General features: G+C 43.9%; 1 long non-coding RNA gene across 1 annotated transcript; it reads right to left on the bottom strand.

The window, feature by feature from the left end:
* Positions 1–153: 153 nt before the first annotated feature.
* Positions 154–18,581, bottom strand: LOC124544698. Its single transcript, XR_006967558.1, has 3 exons — positions 17,190–18,581; positions 1,274–1,385; positions 154–1,154 (listed from the first exon to the last, which is right to left on the bottom strand). It is a non-coding gene; the product is annotated as an uncharacterized LOC124544698 (long non-coding RNA).
* Between the last annotated feature and the right edge of the window lie 1,560 nt (positions 18,582–20,141).

The raw sequence follows: 20,141 nt of genomic DNA, 5'->3' as shown, positions 1-20,141 counted from the left end.
GTGGGTTGTACAGGTACTTCTGATTATTTGGGGTAAAGTGGGGAGGGGGGGGGGGGGAGATGCACGAATAATTGCAGTACAGGGTTAGTCAAAATTTTATTAACACTCAAATGGCAGAAACAATTTATTGACTTTACATACATCTATAAACAAAATATATCGAATGTGTTAAATGATATGCTGAAAGTGCTAAGTACCACCAAATTCAGTCAGTTCACCATCACATTCAACACTTGAAAATCAGCGATTAACATTTAAAATCTGTACACACATTTCACTCTGAATGGATGATACCACAACCAGTATATGGTCCTTTAGGTAACTTATGTCATGAACTTTCCTACTTTAAATATGCCCATTACCAGAAATAATATGGTGTTAACTCAGGAGTTTGTGGAGGCCAGCACAGTGGTCACTGATGACCAATCAACCAGTGTGAGAACATCGCATCGAGATGCAGTGGAATGTCATCTTGTTTGAAACAGTAGTAGTTCATCAATGGTATGCATCTCTAAACAGATGTCAGAAGTTACTGTTCACGTATAAAAAAGTAGGGTCCAGCTGCAATCACAGCACACACCTTACATTCGCTTTGGGGGAGTCATGACCCAGAATGGCGCGTGGGTTTGTGGTGGCCCACAAAATTGTGTTATGTTGGTTCACAAACCCCTTGTGTGAAAAGTGGCTTAATTGCTGAATGCTGTTACATTCAGAATATCTTGCCACATATTCATCAGTTCAGTTAAAAAAAAGACAACATTCCACCTGCTTACATTTCTGCACCAATGTTGAAGCTTGGATGTGGCATGGTCCCATCCCAAGGTTAAATTTCACTGTTTTTGAGGAATTTCTGTTTTGAAACTGCATTGTATCCTGATTTTGAGGGACTCTGCAACACTGCGTCCTGTACAACAGTGATGCTTTGTTCATATCTTCCTGGTTTTGGATGTCCTGCATTGCCTCGATAGTTGTTAGCTACTGATCTAGCATTCACAAACTTCGTGTAGATGTGGTACAGTGTTAAACAGCTTGGTGACTCATGTGCAAATCACATTCTATACTTTGAACGGACAAAAGTCATTGAACCATACAATTTCATCAGGCTTGCTGCAAGTCGTCTTTGCTCCAGTGCCAATTTTGAGCCATAGTGTCAACTAAAAACAGAAGAGGTTGAAGACATTACATTGATCAGCTGTACAACAACTAAAAATAAAGTATAGTACATATTTCAATAAATTGTTTGTTCTCTACATGTTGTGTCCATTTGACTAACCTTGTATTTTCAAACATATTCGGGATGTCTACTAGACGGGTAGTAGCTGGCAGTGGTGGCCAGTGTCTGCGTGAACTCAGATGCGGCACGAATAAGCCATGAACCAGATAATCTGTGCACGAATAATTGGGATTACATTATATTTGTATTGTAGCTCATCAAAGGATTTCTTTTAAAAGGTAGTAAAGTTTTCACTCCCTTTTGTATGCCTGTTAACAGTTCAACGCTTCTGCTATTCAGTGAGAGAGTGGTCTCCTTTACTCCTAAAGTACTAAGTTCTGACAAAACTTTCTTTATTGTAGCTACTCTTAAAACGACTCGTCTCGTATTGCAAGATGGAATGAAGTGCTTGAATTTTTAACGTACATCTGCCTCGTCATACCCCGTAACTAAAGTATTTACATGTCCATTATAATTATCCGTACTGTTATGCCATGGTCGGTTGATGAATTCTGTGATGATTCCCAACATTTCGTCTCCGACTGTGGGAGACATCTTCAAGGGGGTCCGTAGCGCGATGGAAGGTCCAACATACCCACTGGCTCGATACTGACTGCCGCTAAATTCCGTGTCGGCGCGCTCCCGCGCCGGCGTGACGTCACGTGTTTTGAAAATGTCAGTGCAATTGGTCGCTGTCCGTCGCCGTCGATGGCCGTTGCCATCACCCAGTAGTGGACGGGTGGTACACATCTTCTTTAACACTGGCATCCATATACCGTTTAATTTCACGCCCTCCTCCTTTCGGTTGAAATTATTTGGGTGTTAGCGATTCCGATTGTCTTCCTGTAGAGCCTTTCGTAATACCCGCTTGTGGCGTCTCCTCGAAACGAATATTGTGGTTCCCTGGCTGGAAAGCATGCTCCGCAACAGCTGATCGTTCCGTTTCTCCTCTTCTACAATTTCCCTTGTGGTCTTCCAAACGTTTAGAAACAGTTCTTTTGGTGGTACCCACATAAACATCACCACAGCTGCATGGGATCCTATACACTCCAGCTTTTTCCAATGGTTTGCGAGTGTCCTTGGCAGGCTTAAGGTATTCCTGTATCTTCCTGGTGGGCTTGTAAATTACGGTAATATTCCGCTTCATCAAGATCCTCCCTATTCTTTCCGTTACATTTTTAACAAACGGCAGGAAAACCTTAGATTTTGCAGTAGCCTGTACGTCAGTATGATTTCTGCGTGGCTGCCTCGACGCACGTTTTATTTCGGCAGACAAATATCCATTCTTCATTAGTGCATTGTGGAGATGTTCCATCTCAGCGTCAAGCAACTCAGGTTTACAAATATTTCTAGCTCTGTCCGCTAACGTCTTGATAACACCCCGCTTCTGTTGTGGGTGGTGGTTCGAATCCCGGTGCAAATAACGGTCCGTGTGCGTGGGTTTGCGGTACACTGAGTGGCCCAAACTACCATTTTCGTTTCTAAAAACAAGCACATCGAGGAAATGTAATTTGCCATCTACCACCTCCTCCATTGTAAACTGAATTCTTGGGTTTATACTGTTCAGATGTTCGTGGAACCGGCTTAGTTCCTCCCTACCATGTCTCCAGAGCACAAACGTGTCATCCATGTATCGGAACCATACATTTTGTTTTTTGCTGGCAGTACCTAAGGCCTGTTCTTCGAATTTCTCCATAAAGAAGTTAGCAATTACGGGACTTAGGGGGCTTCCCATAGCCACGCCATCCGTTTGCTCATAAAACGTTCATTCCACTTGAAGTATGTGGTCGTCAAACAACACTTAAACAGTTCTAAAATATCGGCAGGAAAAATTCGATCCAGCTGTTCCAATACATCATTAAGTGGAACCATGGTAAACAGCAATACCACATCGAAGCTGACCAATATGTCCTCCGGCTGGACCACTATGCCATTCAATCTGCTGATGAAATGTGTCGGGCTCACATGTGGTTTTAACAGCGTAGTCAAAAACTTGGCTAACGAGTAGGTGGGCGAACCAATGGCACTTTGTATCGGTCTTAACGGCACATTTTCTTTATGAATTTTGGGCAATCCATAAAGCCTCGGTGGTAGCGCAACCGAATTGCAGAGACCTTTCTGCACACTCTCTTCAATGGAGGACTTTTTTATTAACTACGACACAATTCTGAGAACGTTGTTAGTGGGGTCCTTATTCAGCTTCCTATATGCTTGCGGATCCAGTAGATCAGTAATTTTACTCTGATAGTCGGCCACATCCATAACCACCATTGCGCTTCCTTTGTCAGCTGCGAGAACCAAAATACTATCGTCGTCATTCAGGAGTTTTAAAGCTCTTCTCTCACCCACAGTTATATTACTTTTCAGCAGTTTTGCATTGACTAATATTCTTACTGTTTCTATACAGATTTCTTCAGCTGTTACAGAATCCACACTGCGAATTCCTGCTTCTACACTGGCTATAATTTCTTCCGTGGGCACAAAACGCGGACTAACAGCAAAATTTCCTCCCTTGGCAAGCACAGATGTCTCATCGTCAGATAACGAACGTTTGGACAAATTGATAACAGTCCGGGAAACGTCTAAATGCCGAACAGTCTGATTAGGTAGCAAATTATCAAACTTCTTCTTCTGTCTACTAGACGTTGTCAACATACGCTTCCCCATGGTATCATGCAGTAGTCTTATCAATTTTATCCCAGTCACCGCTGCACAGTTTATTACTGATCGTAATATGGAGAGACATTAACTTACAGTTTGTGCTTGCCAAGTCCCGTCGGGTCTGCTGAATGCGCTCTCGTAGTAAGGCCTCCTCAGTCCATTTGAAAAAGCGTTGTGCCTTTCCTGAATAGAACAGTCGCTTTATCTTCAGAAACTTCGGTATAACGCCGACGGCTTTGCAACGAGACAGGAATGTGAGGGAACACAAAAGCTGCACTCTCTTCTTCTGGAGTCCTTCCAGGCGTCGCACTTCTCTTGACATCTCCTCCCCGTAGAGGCGTCTGATACTGAAATGTAGACTTTCACGGCTGGAAATATCATGTCCATTATAATTATCCGGGCTGTTATGCCGTGGTCGGTTGATGAATTCTGTGATGATTCCCAACGTTTCGTCTCCGACTGCGGGAGACATCTTCAAGGGGGTCCGTAGCTCGATGGAAGGTCCAACACACCCACTGGCTCGCTACTGACTGCCGCAAAATTCCGTGTCCGCGCACTCCTGCGCCGCGGCGTGACGTCACGTGGTTTGAAAAAGTCAGTGCAATTGGCCGCTGTCCGTCGCCGTCAATCGCCGTTGCCATCACCCAGTAGTGGACGGGTGGTACACATCTTCTTTAACACACAAGGGAAATTGTAGAAGAGGAGAAACGGAATGATCAGCTGTTGCGGAGCATGCTTTTCAGCCAGGGAACCACAATATTCGTTTCGAGGAGACGCAAGTATTAGCGGCCACAAGCGGATATTACGAAAGGCTCTACAGGGAGACAATCGAAATCGCTAAACACCCTAATAATTTCAACCGAAAGGAGGAGGGCGTGAAATTAAACGATATATGGATGCTGGTGTTAAAGAAGATGTGTACCACCCGTCCACTACCGGGTGATGGCAACGGCGATCGACGGCGGCCAATTGCACTGACGTTTTCAAAACACGCGACGTCACGCCGCGGCGCGGGAGCGCGCGGACACGGAGTTTAGCCGCAGTCAGTAGCGAGCCAGTGGGTGTGTTGGACCTTCCATCAAACTACGGACCCTCTTGAAGATGTCTCCTGTAGTCGGAGACGAAACGTTGGGAATCATCACAGAATTCATCAACCGATGAAGGCATAACTGCCCGGATAATTATTCCGCCCGTGAAAGTCTACATTTTAGTATAAAGTATTTACAGTGGCAACTGTTGATCATGTGCTAACATGCTACAGCATACTGTGAATATCACTCTAAAATTATGCCATTTCTCTTAAAATTTGTGCTGGTATGCAAATAAGATGGACAAGAACTTATTTTATAGCACTCTCTCTGTGATGACTCAAAATCAGTGTTGAGTGCTGAAATGACTGTCGGTGGCACTACAGTCAACTCGGAGAACGTATGCAGATGTCTGTTTTCAACTGCACATGCTCTGATGTGACATCATCCTTGTACACACTGAGGATACTACATTGCTCACAGCACCAGGTCAGTACTTTTCTTTGAGCACTGCATGTAAAGTATTGTACAAGAGTAAAATATGAGGAAGTTTAGAACAGCTGTTGTCGTAGTGGTGGTGTAGCACACAGATTGGCAGTTCATTTGCTCAGGTTCGAATCCTGCTGCCCCAAACTTTTTTTTTTTATTTTGTATTTTATTCCTCTGTGTTAAACTATTAATTATAAAATTTAATAGGACTGCTACAAATGTGTTGTCTACATCCCGCATTGAGAGCAGTTTTGTTGTTGCTGCACTGCTCACCTAATGCTGCTACGTGTGCTGAGAGACTGCATTCTGGACACTGTGAAATACCGATCATCTAGTTGTAAGGAAAGTTTCCAGTGAAATACCGATTATCTAGTTGTAAGGAAAGTTTCCAGTGAAAAAATTTAAGATTTGCGTACCTTGCAGTTTGATATCTTCGCTCGATAAAGGACTAAATTTCTTTTCATTTTTAATTATAGATACTGTGCTTCATCAAATTCAGTAAATTATAACATGAACTTTAAATAGTTTGCTGAGGTAAAAATGCATTATGTAAACTTTGTGTATGGCTGATCTCGGCCCATGCATTGCTGTGTATGAAATGCGGATAAGATATAAAAATTTTATTTAAAACTGAGAACAGAATATCATCTCATTTTATTCTAGAGATATTGGTTTTTACGTCCATTGGAGTACTCATTTCTGTCCCTGCTCATTGGGAACCACAGTTATAAGAATCATCATACAATACAGTTCCGCTATTCCAAGCTAAGTGGGACTGAACACTGTTTGGTTTCGTGGGAATCTGGTACATGTAGATTTCATTAATAAAATCAATGTTTTGACTTACTAAGGCATAAATTAAGTGCAGGGATATCTGCTTTGGACCTTCAATGACTCATAGTGCAGATGCCCTACCTGTCCCTTTCTCTCCCGCATTCCAAATACATTATTGCAAATTTATTATTAAGTTTTGCTCCATGAGTGTTATTACTTTTATCAAGTCACTGTGCCTTTTTTATTTATATTCTTAGTCCCTAATGTCTACTGTTAAGCATTAAACATGGTAAGTAAAGGAAGTTGTTCTTCGTGTACATAACAACAAAAACTTGAAGTGTTAAAAAGACTGGACAAGGGACAAAGTGCTTCTAAATTATCACTTGAACATGCCATCAGAAAAGCAGTGATTAGTGACTCGAGGGGAAAAAAAAGAGCACTTTTGTTCTGCTTCAAATGAAATAACTCTTGAAAAGCAGCAAAAAAAGACTGTCTCTTCATATGAAAAACTCGACAAGCCATTATTCTTGTGTTTCACTCAAGAAAGACAGGAATCCTCATTTCTGGTCCTGTGGTAAAAGAAAAGACGTTTGAACTGAACAAGCTTATGGATGGTGACCCATTAGACAGCTCAACGAAGCAGCTGCCAATTACCTGGAAGAATTTAAAAGCCTTGTTTCTTCTCAAAACTGCTCACCACTGCAAGTATGCAACACAGATGAAACCAGACTGAATTCTAAAGCTTTGCCTACCAAAAGTCTTGCTTTGGAAGAAGAGAAATCTGCCCTGGGATTTAAATTCGACGAACAATGTCTAACTGTCTTAACTTGCAGCAACACCTCGGTAACAAACTTCCACTGATGGTAATAGGCAAAATGTAGAAACCACGAGTGTTCAAAAACATTAACGTTAACTCGCTTCCCATGTATTATAAAAATAAAAAATTGCTTCAATGAAGTGTGACTTGCTCAAGTAATGGTTTGAGCACCAGTTTGTTCCTAAAGTGGCTGCATTCAGTAGGAAAAATGGATTGCCTAATCATGCTCAGCCGTGTATAGACAATGCTCCATCCCACCCAAAAGAAATGAAACTTGTTTGTGGAGGCATCAAAGCAGATTTCCGCTACCAAATGTAATTTCAGTTCTTCGGCCTATGGACCAGGCCGTTAAACAAAAATACTGAAAAATGCTGCTTTGCAACTTACTTGAAGAAGATAAAAATGAAATCACAATCGTGCAAAAACTTAGGAAAATAACAATAAAATATGTGATTTACTAGTTGGCTGAAGCAGGGGCTAGCACCACTAAGGCGTATTACAAACTTAATGGAAAACCTCTGCTCTATATTGGAATTTATTGAAACAACTTTTTACACCAGTGAAAGACTGTGACCTCCTCCCACTGGTCAAGAAAAGGTTGCGAAGACACAGAAGAAAGTTGTGTTGAGGAGTGGACTGCTGCTGTTGATAATGGTCACCAGGAGTATGGAGACGAAGGCATTGTAGCAGTGACGCAGGGCTCATCAGCTCAGATCGATGAGGAGGATGTGAACACTCAAACTGAACCCATATCATACACCTCTCCTAATGCTACATCAAACAGCATGCTTCAACACCAAATGATGTTACGTTCATGCAGCAATGGTGGAACATTACATCCTCAGATTGATTCATTTCTCTCTGTCAGAGAAATAACGGACTTTATTTCTTAGATGGTTGTGAATTGCGTTTTGTGTGTGTGTGTGTGTGTGTGTGTGTGTGTGTGTTTTGCAATGATTAAGAATTATTCTACAGAATGTACAAACTGAGCCGACATGTACTGTACTTTCAAGTAACCAGCTTTCTTTCCAATATGATTTCAGGCGTTTTCATCAAGCTTACACTCTGTCTGTCCATATTTAATTTCTTTGTATAATAACAAATTTATGCTTCTTCGCAAACACATTGTTAATTTCTCCGGTTTTTAAGTTTAAAAAATTGATATTTTTAATGAACTCTGTTCAGAATAAGCGGCTTTTCTGAATAATGGGGTTCAGAATAGCAGGACTCTACTATGTTCATAAACATTTCAAGATATCGAACTGAGGTATATTGCAAACAACAAAATACGAAGAGGCACCTATATTTTATGATAAATATTCAGAACTTTTTTATATGTCGTGATAAGGAAGTAATTTGTTTGCAGCAGTGATAGGGTCCGCAGAACAGGACGTATTACAGTGCCAATAGCATCCGAGTTCTCGAAGTGAAAAGTACAAGCAACAGTACACACATCAGCTATGGAGCCTACTGGTTAAAGACATGGACTGGCAATTTGTCAATGTGTGTTTGATTCCTACTGCTGCTATCATTTTCTTAATTTTTTTATTATTACTCCTTTAATGTTAATTATAGAATTTAAATATACACTGAAGAGCCAACAGAACTGGTACACCTGCCTAATATCGTGTAGGGGCCCCAGCGAGGATTCAGAAGTGACGCAACACAATGTGGCATGGATTCGACTAATGCCCGAAGTAATGCTGGAAGGAAATGACAACCTGAATCCTGCAGGGCTGCCCATAAATCTGCAAGAGTAGGAGGGGGCAGAGATCTCCTCTGAACGGCATGTTTCAAGGCATCCCAGACTCCTTTTACAGTCCGATGTCGAGCTGCGTGCCAACTTACAGCGACGAGGTGTCCATTTCATCAGGTGCGTCCACCGGGGTCCGAGGGATCATCAGGTTTCCACCGGTGCCTTCATCTTGGCCTTCGAGGGTGACACGTTACCTGAGAAAGTCAAGGTGATGGTCTACCATTGCAATGTCAAACCCTATATCCCTCCCCTAATGCGGTGCTTTAAGTGTTGGAAGTTCGGCCATATGTCTTCTCGCTGTGCTTCCACCCTCATCTGTCGCGATTGTGGTCGACCATCCCATCCTGATACTCCATGTGCCCCATCTCCCATCTGTGTCAACTGTGGACAGCACCATCCCCCTTGCTCGCCGGACTGTAAGATTCTCCAGAAGGAGCAGAAAATAATGGAATACAAGACCCTGGATAGGCTGACCTACACTGAGGCTAAGCGTAAGTTTGAACGACTGCATCCAGTACGCATGCCACCACTGTCGCTCCTGTTACAGCTCTCATAGCCCCGCCACACACCGTTAGCTCTCAGAGCCAGAGAACCACAGCGGCCCCCTTGATGGTGGGGGTCACTTCACTCCCTGTTGCTCTGGCTCCATCTACTTCAGGAGCAACGCCCCACCAACCATCGGGGACATCAGTTCCCCCTTCCCAGCCGGAGAAGCCTAAGACTTCTTCGGCTCCTCTCGCCAGGAAGGGGTCCCTTGGGGACCTCCCTTCGCAAGTTCCGAGAGGTACAAAAGCGGACACTCGCAAGTGGCTCAAACAACCACCGGTCCCTGGTCGTAGGGCCTCACGGTCATCATCCTTCCCTGAGACTGACCCAGTGAAGCCCTCCCAGCCTGAACCACTGAAGGCACAGCGAGATGAGCCGAAAAAGAAAAAGGTACCCAAGAATTCTGACATTGCAGTGGCTGCAGTGGCACCCGTCCCACTGCTTCCTACAAGCTCAGCGTCTGAGAATGAGGTCGAGATTCTGGTGTCTGCTGAGGACCTGGATCTCGCCGGCCCCTCAGACGCCATGGATGTCACTCACATGGGTACTGAATCGGTGGCAGCGATTGAACAAGCGGCGTAAATTGCCTTCCTAGTCCCTTCATGCCTTTCTCAGCCATGGACAATATCATTCTCCAGTGGAACTGCAGCGGTTTCTTCCACCATCTAGCTGAGCTCCGACATCTTATCAGCCTTCACCCTTTCTTCTGCATTGCTCTTCAGGAAACTTGATTTCCAGCAATGCGAACCCCCGCCCTCCGTGGCTATCAGGGTTATTATAAGAACTGGGCAGCTTATGAAAGGGTGTCTGGTGGGGTCTGCCTCTATGTCCTTCACTCTCTGCACAGTGAGTCTGTCCCTCTACGAACACCTTTGGAGGCTGTTGCTGTTCGGGTGTGGACGCCACAGGCTGTTACCGTCTGCATTCTTTACCTTCCACCGGATGGTGATGTGCCACAGCATGTCCTGGCTGCGCTGATAGCCCAATTGCCGCCACCTTTCTTGTTACTGGGCGACTTCAACGCCCATAATCCTCTGTGGGGTGGGTCAGTGGCAACAGGTCGAGGCGCCACCATTGAGCATTTATTGGCACAGCTCGATCTTTCCATTTTAAATGATGGTGCAGTCACTCATTTAGCATGGCGCATGGCACGTACTCCGCCATCGACCTTTCGATCTGCAGCCCTAGCCTCTTACCGTCTGTCCAATGGAGAGTGCATGACGACCTGTGTGGTAGTGACCACTTTCCGATCTTTCTGTCACTGCCACAGCGTCACTCTTCTGGGCGCCCTAGCTGATGGGCTATGAATAAGGCTGACTGGGACTTGTTCTCCTCCATTGCTGCTATTGAGCCTGTCTCTAAAGCCGCCATTGATGCGGTGGTTCACTCCGTCACCACCGTCATCGTTACTGCCGCAGAATCTTCAATCCGCCGTTCTTCTGGGTCCCCTCGGAGGAGGACTGTGCCTTGGTGGTCGCCTGAGATCGCTGAGGCGATTAAAGATCGCCGGCGGGCGCTACAGCATCACAAGCGACAGCCCTGCATTGAACACCTCATCACCTTCAAACGGCTGCGTGCACAAGCCCGCCACCTTATCCGCCAAAGCAAGCAGGACTGCTGGGAGAGGTATGTGTCCACCATTGGCCTCCATGTGTCTCCATCGCAGGTCTGGGCCAAGATCTGACGCATCTATGGCTATCGGACCCCTGTCAGCGTCCCTGCGCTCTCACTGAATGGAACAGTTTGTACAGACTCCGACGAAATTGCCAACAGCTTGGCAGAGCATTTTGCTCTGAGTTCCGCTTCTTCCAATTACCCAATGGCCTTCCGCTCCATTAAAGAGTGGATGGAATGTCGGAGCCTTTCTTTTCTAACCCACCATCTGGAATCCTACAATGTTCCATTCAGTGAGTGGGAATTTCACAGTGCCCTCGCCGCTTGTCCTGATACTGCTCCTGGGCCAGATAGCATCCACTGTCAGATGCTGAAACACCTTTCAGTGGACTGCCAGCGACGGCTCCTCGACCTTTACAACCATATTTGGGTTGAGGGTGAGTTTCCGTCGCAATGGCAGGAAAGTACTGTTATCCCCATTCTGAAACCAGGCAAGAACCCTTTGGAGGTGGGCAGCTACCGTCCCATTAGCCTCACCAACGTTCTTTGCAAGTTGCTTGAACGGATGGTGAGCCGGCAGTTGAATTGGGTACTGGAGTCTCCAGGCCTTCTGGCTCCGTCTCAGGGTGGGTTCCGTAAAGGCCGCTCGGCCGCTGACAATCTGGTGAGCCTGGAGTCGGCCATCCGTACTGCCTTTGCCTGCCGTCAGCACCTGGTCGCTGTGTTTTTCGACATGTGGAAGGTGTACGATAACAACATGGCGTCATCACATCCTTTCTATGCTTCATGGATGGGGTCTTCGGGGCCCTCTGCCGATCTTTATCTGCAATTTTCTGTCGTATCGTACCTTTCGCGTGCAAGTCGCGGCCTCCCATAGTTCCTCCCGAGTCCAGGAGAATGGGGTACCACAGGGATCTGTCCTCAGTGTCTGCCTGTTTTTAATTGCAATAAATGGGCTCGCTGCAGCGGGGGGAAATTCTGTCTCCGCTTCCCTGTATGCTGACGACTTCTGCCTTTACTATAGTTCTATTGGCATTGCAGCTGCTGAACATCAGCTACAGGGTGCTATCCGTAAGGCGCAGTCTTGGGCTGTAGCTCATGGGTTCCAGTTTTTGGCAGCCAAGACCTGCGTTATGCATTTCTGCCGGCGACACACTGTTCACCTGGAGCCGCAGCTTTATCTTGACGGCGAACTTCTTGCTGTGGTAGAGTCATATAGGTTTTTGGGTGTGGTTTTTGATGCCCGGTTGACTTGGCTGCCTCATATTCGGCAGCTTAAACAGATATGTTGGCGGCATCTTAATGCTCTGCGATGCTTGAGCCGCACCAGCTGGGGTGCCGACTGATCTACCCTGTTACGGCTCTACCAGGCGTTAATCCAGTCCCGTCTGGATTATGGGAGCCGGGCTTATGGCTCTGCATCCCCATCTGCGTTGTGGGTGCTATACCCAATCCTCCACAGCGGGACGTGCCTTGCCACTGGTGCTTTCCGTACCAGCCCTGTGGACAGCATACTAGTGGAGGCAGGTGTCCCTCCACTGCGGTTACGGCACCTACGTTTGCTGGCCGCTTATGCTGCCCATGTTTTCAGCTTGCCCGGGCATCCTAACTATCGGCCACTATTCCCACAGTCGCACGTCCGTTTTCCAGAACGTCGGCCCAGGGCTGGATGTACGATCGTGGTCCGCGTCCGAGAGCTTCTCTCCGGGCTTGGGGATTTACCTCTTCCGCCTCCTTTCCGGGCACCTCTGCATTCACCCCCGTGGTGTGTGCCTCACCCTCGCCTTCAGCTGGAATTGGCACAGGGCCCGAAGGACTCAGTCCCTCTGGAGGCCTTCCGCCGCCGCTTTCTTTCCATCCTCGCAACGTATCAGGGCTCTGGCGTTGTTTACACTGACGGCTCGATGGTTGCTGGCCGTGTCAGTTATGCGCTAACTCTAGGGGGCCATTCCGAACAACGTTCATTGCCGGCTGGCTGCAGCGTTTACACTGCTGAGCTGGTCGCCATCTTTCGTACCCTAGAGTATATCCGCTCCTGCTCAGGTGAGTCCTTCGTGATCTGTAGCGATTCCCCGAGCAGTTTGCGAGCTCTCGACCAGTGTTTCCCTCGTTCTCGTCTGGTGATGGCTATCCAGGAGTCCCTGCATACTCTTGCCCATTGTGGCCGCTCTGTGGTCTTTGTGTGGACCCCAGGCCATGTTGGGATACCCGGCAATGAAAATGTTGGCCGCCTGGCTAAAGAGGCCACCAGTGCACCATCTCTGGAGATTGGCCTCCTGGCGACTGATATGTGGGCAATCATACGCCGCAAAATTTTCGACCTATGGGACACTGAATGGTGCAGCCTGCCCATGCTGAACAAGCTTCGCCCTATCAAGGCGACGACGACTGTGTGGCGGTCGTCCATGCGGGTCTCCCGCCAGGAGTCTGTTGTCCTCTGCCGGCTGTGCATTGGGCACACTCGGCTGATGCATGGCCACTTATTGCGCCATGAGGACCCACCTCTATGTCGCTGCGGCTCCATTTTATCTGTGGTCCACATTTTGTTGGAGTGTCGCCTTTTAGCTGTGCTCAGGCAGACGTTAGCGCTGCCTGATACGCTCCCTGCCCTTTTAACTGATGACCCTGCTATGGCTGGCTTAGTTTTGCATTTTATTCAGGCAGGGGATTTTTATCATTTAATCTGAGTGTTTATGTTTTATTTTAATGTTTTGTGTTGATTCTGGCCTTTGGCCTACGGTTTTTAAACTGAGTTTTTAATGTGTTCTCGGTGTTTGGCTTTTCCTTTTTTATCTCTATGGTCGGCCAACCACCTTCACACTCTGTGAGATTTCAATTTGTTTCGTCTGATCTCTGTGTGAGTCTTTCTTGTCCTGTGTCGTCTGCCGTCTTTCCTGTTGTTCGTTTTTATTCTCTTTGGGTGGTTTCAGTTTTTTGGGAAAAGGGACCGATGACCGTCGCAGTCTGGTCCCTTTAATCTCCCAAACCAACCAACCAAGGCATCCCAGATATGCTCAATAATGTTCACATCTGGGGAGTTTGGTGGCCAGCAGAAGTGTGTTCCTGGAGCCACTCTGTAGCAATTCTGGACATGTGGGTTGTTGCATTATCCTGCTGGAATTGCCCAAGTTCATCAGAATGCACAAAGGACATGAATGGATGCAGGTGATCAGACAGGCAGCTTATGTATGTGTCACCTGTCAGAGTTGTATCTACACGTATCAGGGGTCCCACATAACTCCAACTGCACACGCCCCACACTATTACAGAGCCTCCACCAGCTTGAACAGTCCCCTGCTGACATACAGGGTCCATGGATTCATGAGGTTGTCTCCATACATGTACATCTGCTTAACACAATTTGAAATGAGACTCGTCTGACTGTGCAACATGTTTCCAGTCACCAACAGTCCAATGTCCGCGTTGATGGGCCTAGACAAGGTGTAAAGCTTTGTATTGGTGCAGTCATCAAGGGTACAAAAGTTGGCCTTCAGCTCTGAAAGCCCATATCGATGATGTTTCATTGAACGGTTCACATGCTGACACTTGTTGATGGCTCAGCAATTTGAGGAAGGGTTGCGCATCTGTCACGTCAAACAATTGTCTTCAGTCGTCGTTAGTCCTGTTCTTGCAGGATCTTTTTCCAGCTGTAGTGGTGTTGGAGATTTGATGTTTTACCGGACTCCTGATATTCACTGTACACTCGTGAAATGGTCATACATAAAAATACCCACTTCATCACCACCTCGGAGATGCTGTGTACCATCGCTCATGTCCCAACTATAACACCATGTTCAAACTCATTTAAATCTTGATAACTGTCACTGTAGCAGCAGTAACCGATCCAACAACTGTACCAGACAATTGTTGCCTTGTACACGCATTGCCGACAAACAGCGCCGTATTCTACCTGCTTACATCTCTCTGTACTTGAATATACATGCATACACCAGATTCTTTGGCTACAATTACTACCTTTGTAAGTCAAAAGGCCATAGGCTGCTACACTGAAGCACACTGTTAAAATTTTGTATGGGTCGTCTCTGAGTATTTGAAACAGAGTCAGCAATTATTTTGTAAGATGTATGGAAATGTTTGTGTGATGTTCCGTCTCTGACAATAATGGAATTCTGACTTAGAACAGAAAGAAATCAACTCTCAACTATCTGACTGCAAGTATTAAAAAATTCTCTTAACAGCTCCTAACAACTGTTCTGCAATGCTCCTGTATGCAACAGACAACTTACCTCTTCTTGCTGCTGCAACAGAATGATCATCATCATGCTAAAATATTTCAAATGGAATACTGCGATCCGTACAGAGGGCAATGCATGGACTAATTGCAACAATTACTGCCATACTTTTTTTATACATAGAGAAATTGAATGATCAGGAGGGATGTGGTCAACTAGCCTTAAACAATGTAAAGAAAAAGAAAGAAACTAATAAAGTCTATAGTCTATTATATTTGCAATATATTATTTAAACAGACTTTTAATTATTCCACAATGTGTATACTCAATAAACACATTTCTGGCCACAACAAAGGCACGAATATTACTCTCAGTCTACAAATCTGGCAGAATCCCTCCAGTGTGCAAGCAACCAACAAATACTCGCAGCAAAAAGGCGAATTACCAAAAATCCTTAATACCAAAGTCTCCTCCAGTGCTACTAGCACGATCACCGTACATACACAACTTTTCAGTATCCTTGGGTCAGTGTATACCAAAGCTTCTTGGGAATGGTTGTTCAGACTAGTAATGATTAAGCAGACCACTCAATAAACTTGTCACATTCATTTGAGCAAATGTCTGACTGGTTCTCAATTTAATTCTAAAACGCACTATAGATAACTTACCTACATACAGACCAAGACGTATGTAAGTTTAGTGTCAGTTATGAATGTGGCCTTTAGGAGTTAACATGGTCCACTGGTGACAGGCAGCAACAATTTAAGTTTTTACTGTAATGTGTGTTCCATTAAATAACGTTATGTGAAAAAGAAACTGATATTTGGGGCAAATACCCCAGCATGAATCCTGAGTTATGCAGCAAGGAATGTTGTCAAAGATATAGTTAAAAACTTCTAGCCATTAAGGAAAGTAAAGACATTGTACATGCAGATCACAAAAAAATGTACAAGGTAAAATGTAAAAGCAACTGAAACGGTACACAGGAGAGATACCAGAAATTAGGGAAGAGACTGCAAGCTAGCCTGAAAATCTTTATGTGAAGATTAGTGGAGGCACAGCTACTTATGAACTTGGGAATATTAACTGTCAGATAGCATAAGCAAATTTCAAATAGATTAGAAAAGGAAACTCTGCATCATCTAATGATCTTGTTTCAGATACAAAACAAGCAGGTGGTATCCACAGAATTAACAGCAGACATGGCGGGATTCCACTCAACAAGAGAACATCAAGCTCACTTTGTCATGGATCATTTTTGTTGAACACACTAGGTATAGCTTGGTGGACAAATGTCATATTATAAGTCCAAAAGTTCAGAATTCAATCCTCAGTCAGTCTTAAGATTTTTCTGCTACTTATCATTTTACTCACCTAAGGTATTTTGTAATGTGGAAATGCCACACTATATCACAGTTCATGTGCCTCGTTGAACTGTAGACAGCTCTATAACACTACGGATAAGTCAGTTCAAAGGTTTGAGGAAGGCAAGGACATACCGTCCCAGCTTTAACTTTTTATTTTTCTAAAATAAAGATAAATAGAGATGAGATCCATGTGGAATAATTTCAGTTTTATTGAGATTTGTACAGATTGTACCTAAGTGATCTGCATGAACTACTACAAACTTTTAGCTCCCTTTTTCACTTTGTGTAGACATCACAGAGATTTTTACAAGGATTACTTTTCTCAGAACTGGAAATCTCACAAGAAAACAAAAAAAATTGTTAAGTGTAACAAGCCATTATTCCTTACCTAAAATAGCTAGGATAATGCAACTTTTGCACAGATCAGAAAGCAGTGCTCACGGTTTAGTCTCTCTTCAAACTTGCTGACAAATTTTGGTGTAAGATATTTTCCTCATATTTGAACAAGGAGTTAGAAATGAGTGCAACACACTGGAAACATGCTTGCTTGGAGGAAAATGACACTGTTTATGTATGTTAAGTGATGGCTGATTGTGCTTTTGGACACAATCACATTGGCGTTTCAGTGTCGTAATTGGTTTTGACCTCCCAGTGGTCATCTTCATACTGTCAACAGATAAACAGATTAAACAAAGGAACTACATAATCTACAAAGCCTGGCAAGTAACTACCTATGTAATCAATAAAAGTCCGGTTGCTGCAAGTGGAAGTGGAATCCATTGTGTGGCTGATTGTGCTTTTGGACACAATCACATTGGCGTTTCAGTGTCGTAATTGGTTTTGACCTCCCAGTGGTCATCTTCATACTGTCAACAGATAAACAGATTAAACAAAGGAACTACATAATCTACAAAGCCTGGCAAGTAACTACCTATGTAATCAATAAAAGTCCGGTTGCTGCAAGTGGAAGTGGAATCCATTGTGTTTTTAACAGTACTGAAGACAAGAATAGGTAGGGGTGAAGGTCTTTTGCAAGGAGTACAGCCTGTCTTTGCATACATTTCTACATTCAGAAAAATAGTAGCTTGCCGTTGGATGAAGACTCTCTGGCATGCTTTCAACAAGAAGCACTACTGTCACATATGTATGAAATCTTGCATTGTTTGACAAAAAGTATCATGCAATACACAAATGTCTGCACCTAACCGATATCGGAATGGCAAAACACCTACAATGTGTGAAAGTCTGATAAAAAGCAGGCCAAAAACTCTGACCACCATGCAGAAACATCGAGAAGAAGCTAGTGGGATAAACTTGTATTCATATCTTCACAAATATTTATCAGCTACTGGAAAATAACTTTAATTTCAAAAAAATTGTTCGAGAGATAAGAAAAAGGCTTTGCAAAGTGAATGATGCAATTATTTAAAAAACTGCAACAGTCAGTGGCTGATAAGAGCTCGAACGTGGGAGAAGGTCTTGCAGGTTGCTTAGGTACATTCTACACAAATTTCATTAACTTTGAAGAGGGCCACTTGATGCAAAATGACACAAAGGCTAAAAGATATGTGGTTGGCATGTCACTTACAATTAAAATCTCACTACATTGGTTACATCAGTATCCTACCAGTGCATGCATGTAGTTTACTAAAATGTGATTCAATAAGATTGATACACTACAAATTTATAGGTCCTTTATCCTAGCAGGTAGTACTGTGATAAAGATCGGTGGCATACTGCCTTGTTAGACTGACTGGCTTCCTCATGAGAGCCTCATAGACTGTTCTTAATATCATGTAACTGGTAATCATCAATTTACTGCTCTGAACGCACACCCACTCTTTTCCCATTGAAACATTTTGCAACAGCAAGCTCTTCATACCTTCCATGTTTCTTTGCCCATCTTGTGCCACAGCCAATACGTCTTGTATCCAGCAAAATGAGTCTTTCATTTTCATAAATGGATAGGGGTATTATGAATGGTTAGGATCACTTTCCCTGCTGGAAGGATTCACAACCAACAAGATATAATGGCTCTGAGCACTATGGGACTTAACAGCTACGGTCATCAGTCCCCTAGAACTTAGAACTACTTAAACCTAACTAACCTAAGGACAGCACACAACACCCAGCCATCACGAGGCAGAGAAAATCCCTGACCCCGCCGGGAATCGAACCCGGGAACCCGGGCGTGGGAGGCGAGAACGCTACCGCACGACCACGAGATGCGGGCCAACAAGATATATATTTTGAATCATTCCTCACCCAGAACCCTTGGACTGATTTGAATGTAACCAAACTGATGGGTGAATCCCAAAAGCATTTCCAAGAAAACTGATCCAGAGGCATGCATCTGCCTTGTCTAATCAGTTTCAACAACAGTAAAAATACAAAACACACCTAAAATAGTCAAATCCTTGTTTAAAGGCTTGGTTTGGAGTATAAACTAGCTTTAAAACTGTTATCAGCCTCATTAATGGCCTGGGTGGAGTTTCACTCAACACTAAGTTAAAACATCTAAATTTGCCATTCTTACGGTGTGTCTATACAATGCCTCTTTCCTTATGCACAAGTGCAAATGCGTGGGGACAGAAGTGCATATGCAAAAATCAGTAGAAAGAATGCATGTGCATCAACTTGTGTGCTTGGAAATTTGTGCTGCATTTATAGTTATGAATTACAACAAAAAGAAGAAAAACAAAGGAAACTATGGGTAAAACAGTATCTAAATAATGGAGGAACTGTGTGTAAAAAACACAAAGTGATGGTAACATTTTGCTTGCAAATTTCAGAATAATGCTACAGCAAGGTTTCGATTTTCTGCTTAGGAAACTGAGAATTTGTCTCTTAAGGCAAAATACTATTATGTGTAATGCAATTTATGCAGCAATAAGGCTGATGATAACATTTTGATATCTGGCAACTGTTGACTCATACACCAGTTTGAGAAATTTATTTTGCATTTCAAAACAATACATTTTACTGTTTATTGCTGAAACTGGGAAATTAAAAGGGGTGTTCTTAGTGGTTATGTGAAGGTTAGTTGGCTTTCATTAAGTCAGTCATACATTATTTTATTTTTTAAAAATTGTTTACACAGCTTTACTTAAGAATTATTATAAACTAACATCCCCAGACTCCACAAACACATGAATGTTGCGGACCCCAGAATCCACTGCACCAGTGGTCATGTTTTCCACAGTTGAATTTCTTGTATTTTCAGTGTCTATTTCATTTTCTAGCAGTTTTTTGAGGAAGTCCACTTGTGCCATCTTATTCAGCTGTTCACACGTCAGGCTCCTCAATTGTTCTGCTATTAAATCACTAACACAGGTATTTTCATCCACAATTTTTAAGTGCACTTTTCATAAATTTGAACCCTGTTGCTTGTTTTTTTCCCCTACTTCAACAATTATATTTTTTTACACTAATATAATCTGAGTCTTATCTTATTTTTAGTTCCCACAAAGTCAAGCCCATACATGGCACTCTGGGCATAGCATCACAAGTAACCTTTAGAGGCAGAGTTTCATATTAATTCACTTTATCTGTTATCTTTAAATTTCAGCTTGTTTTCTTTGGAGTCCATCCAACATTGCACATGTATCACCTGTTTGCTCTAGCTGCCTGTTATCTGCTAAGTAGTGCAAGAGATCCCTACCAAACCTGGGGATCAAGGCTCT

Source organism: Schistocerca americana, chromosome 8 (assembly GCF_021461395.2).
Source record: "Schistocerca americana isolate TAMUIC-IGC-003095 chromosome 8, iqSchAmer2.1, whole genome shotgun sequence".
NCBI classification, from domain to species: Eukaryota; Metazoa; Arthropoda; class Insecta; order Orthoptera; family Acrididae; genus Schistocerca; species Schistocerca americana.
Note: the sequence above shows the minus strand (reverse complement) of the source record. Positions and strands in the feature narration are given on the sequence as shown.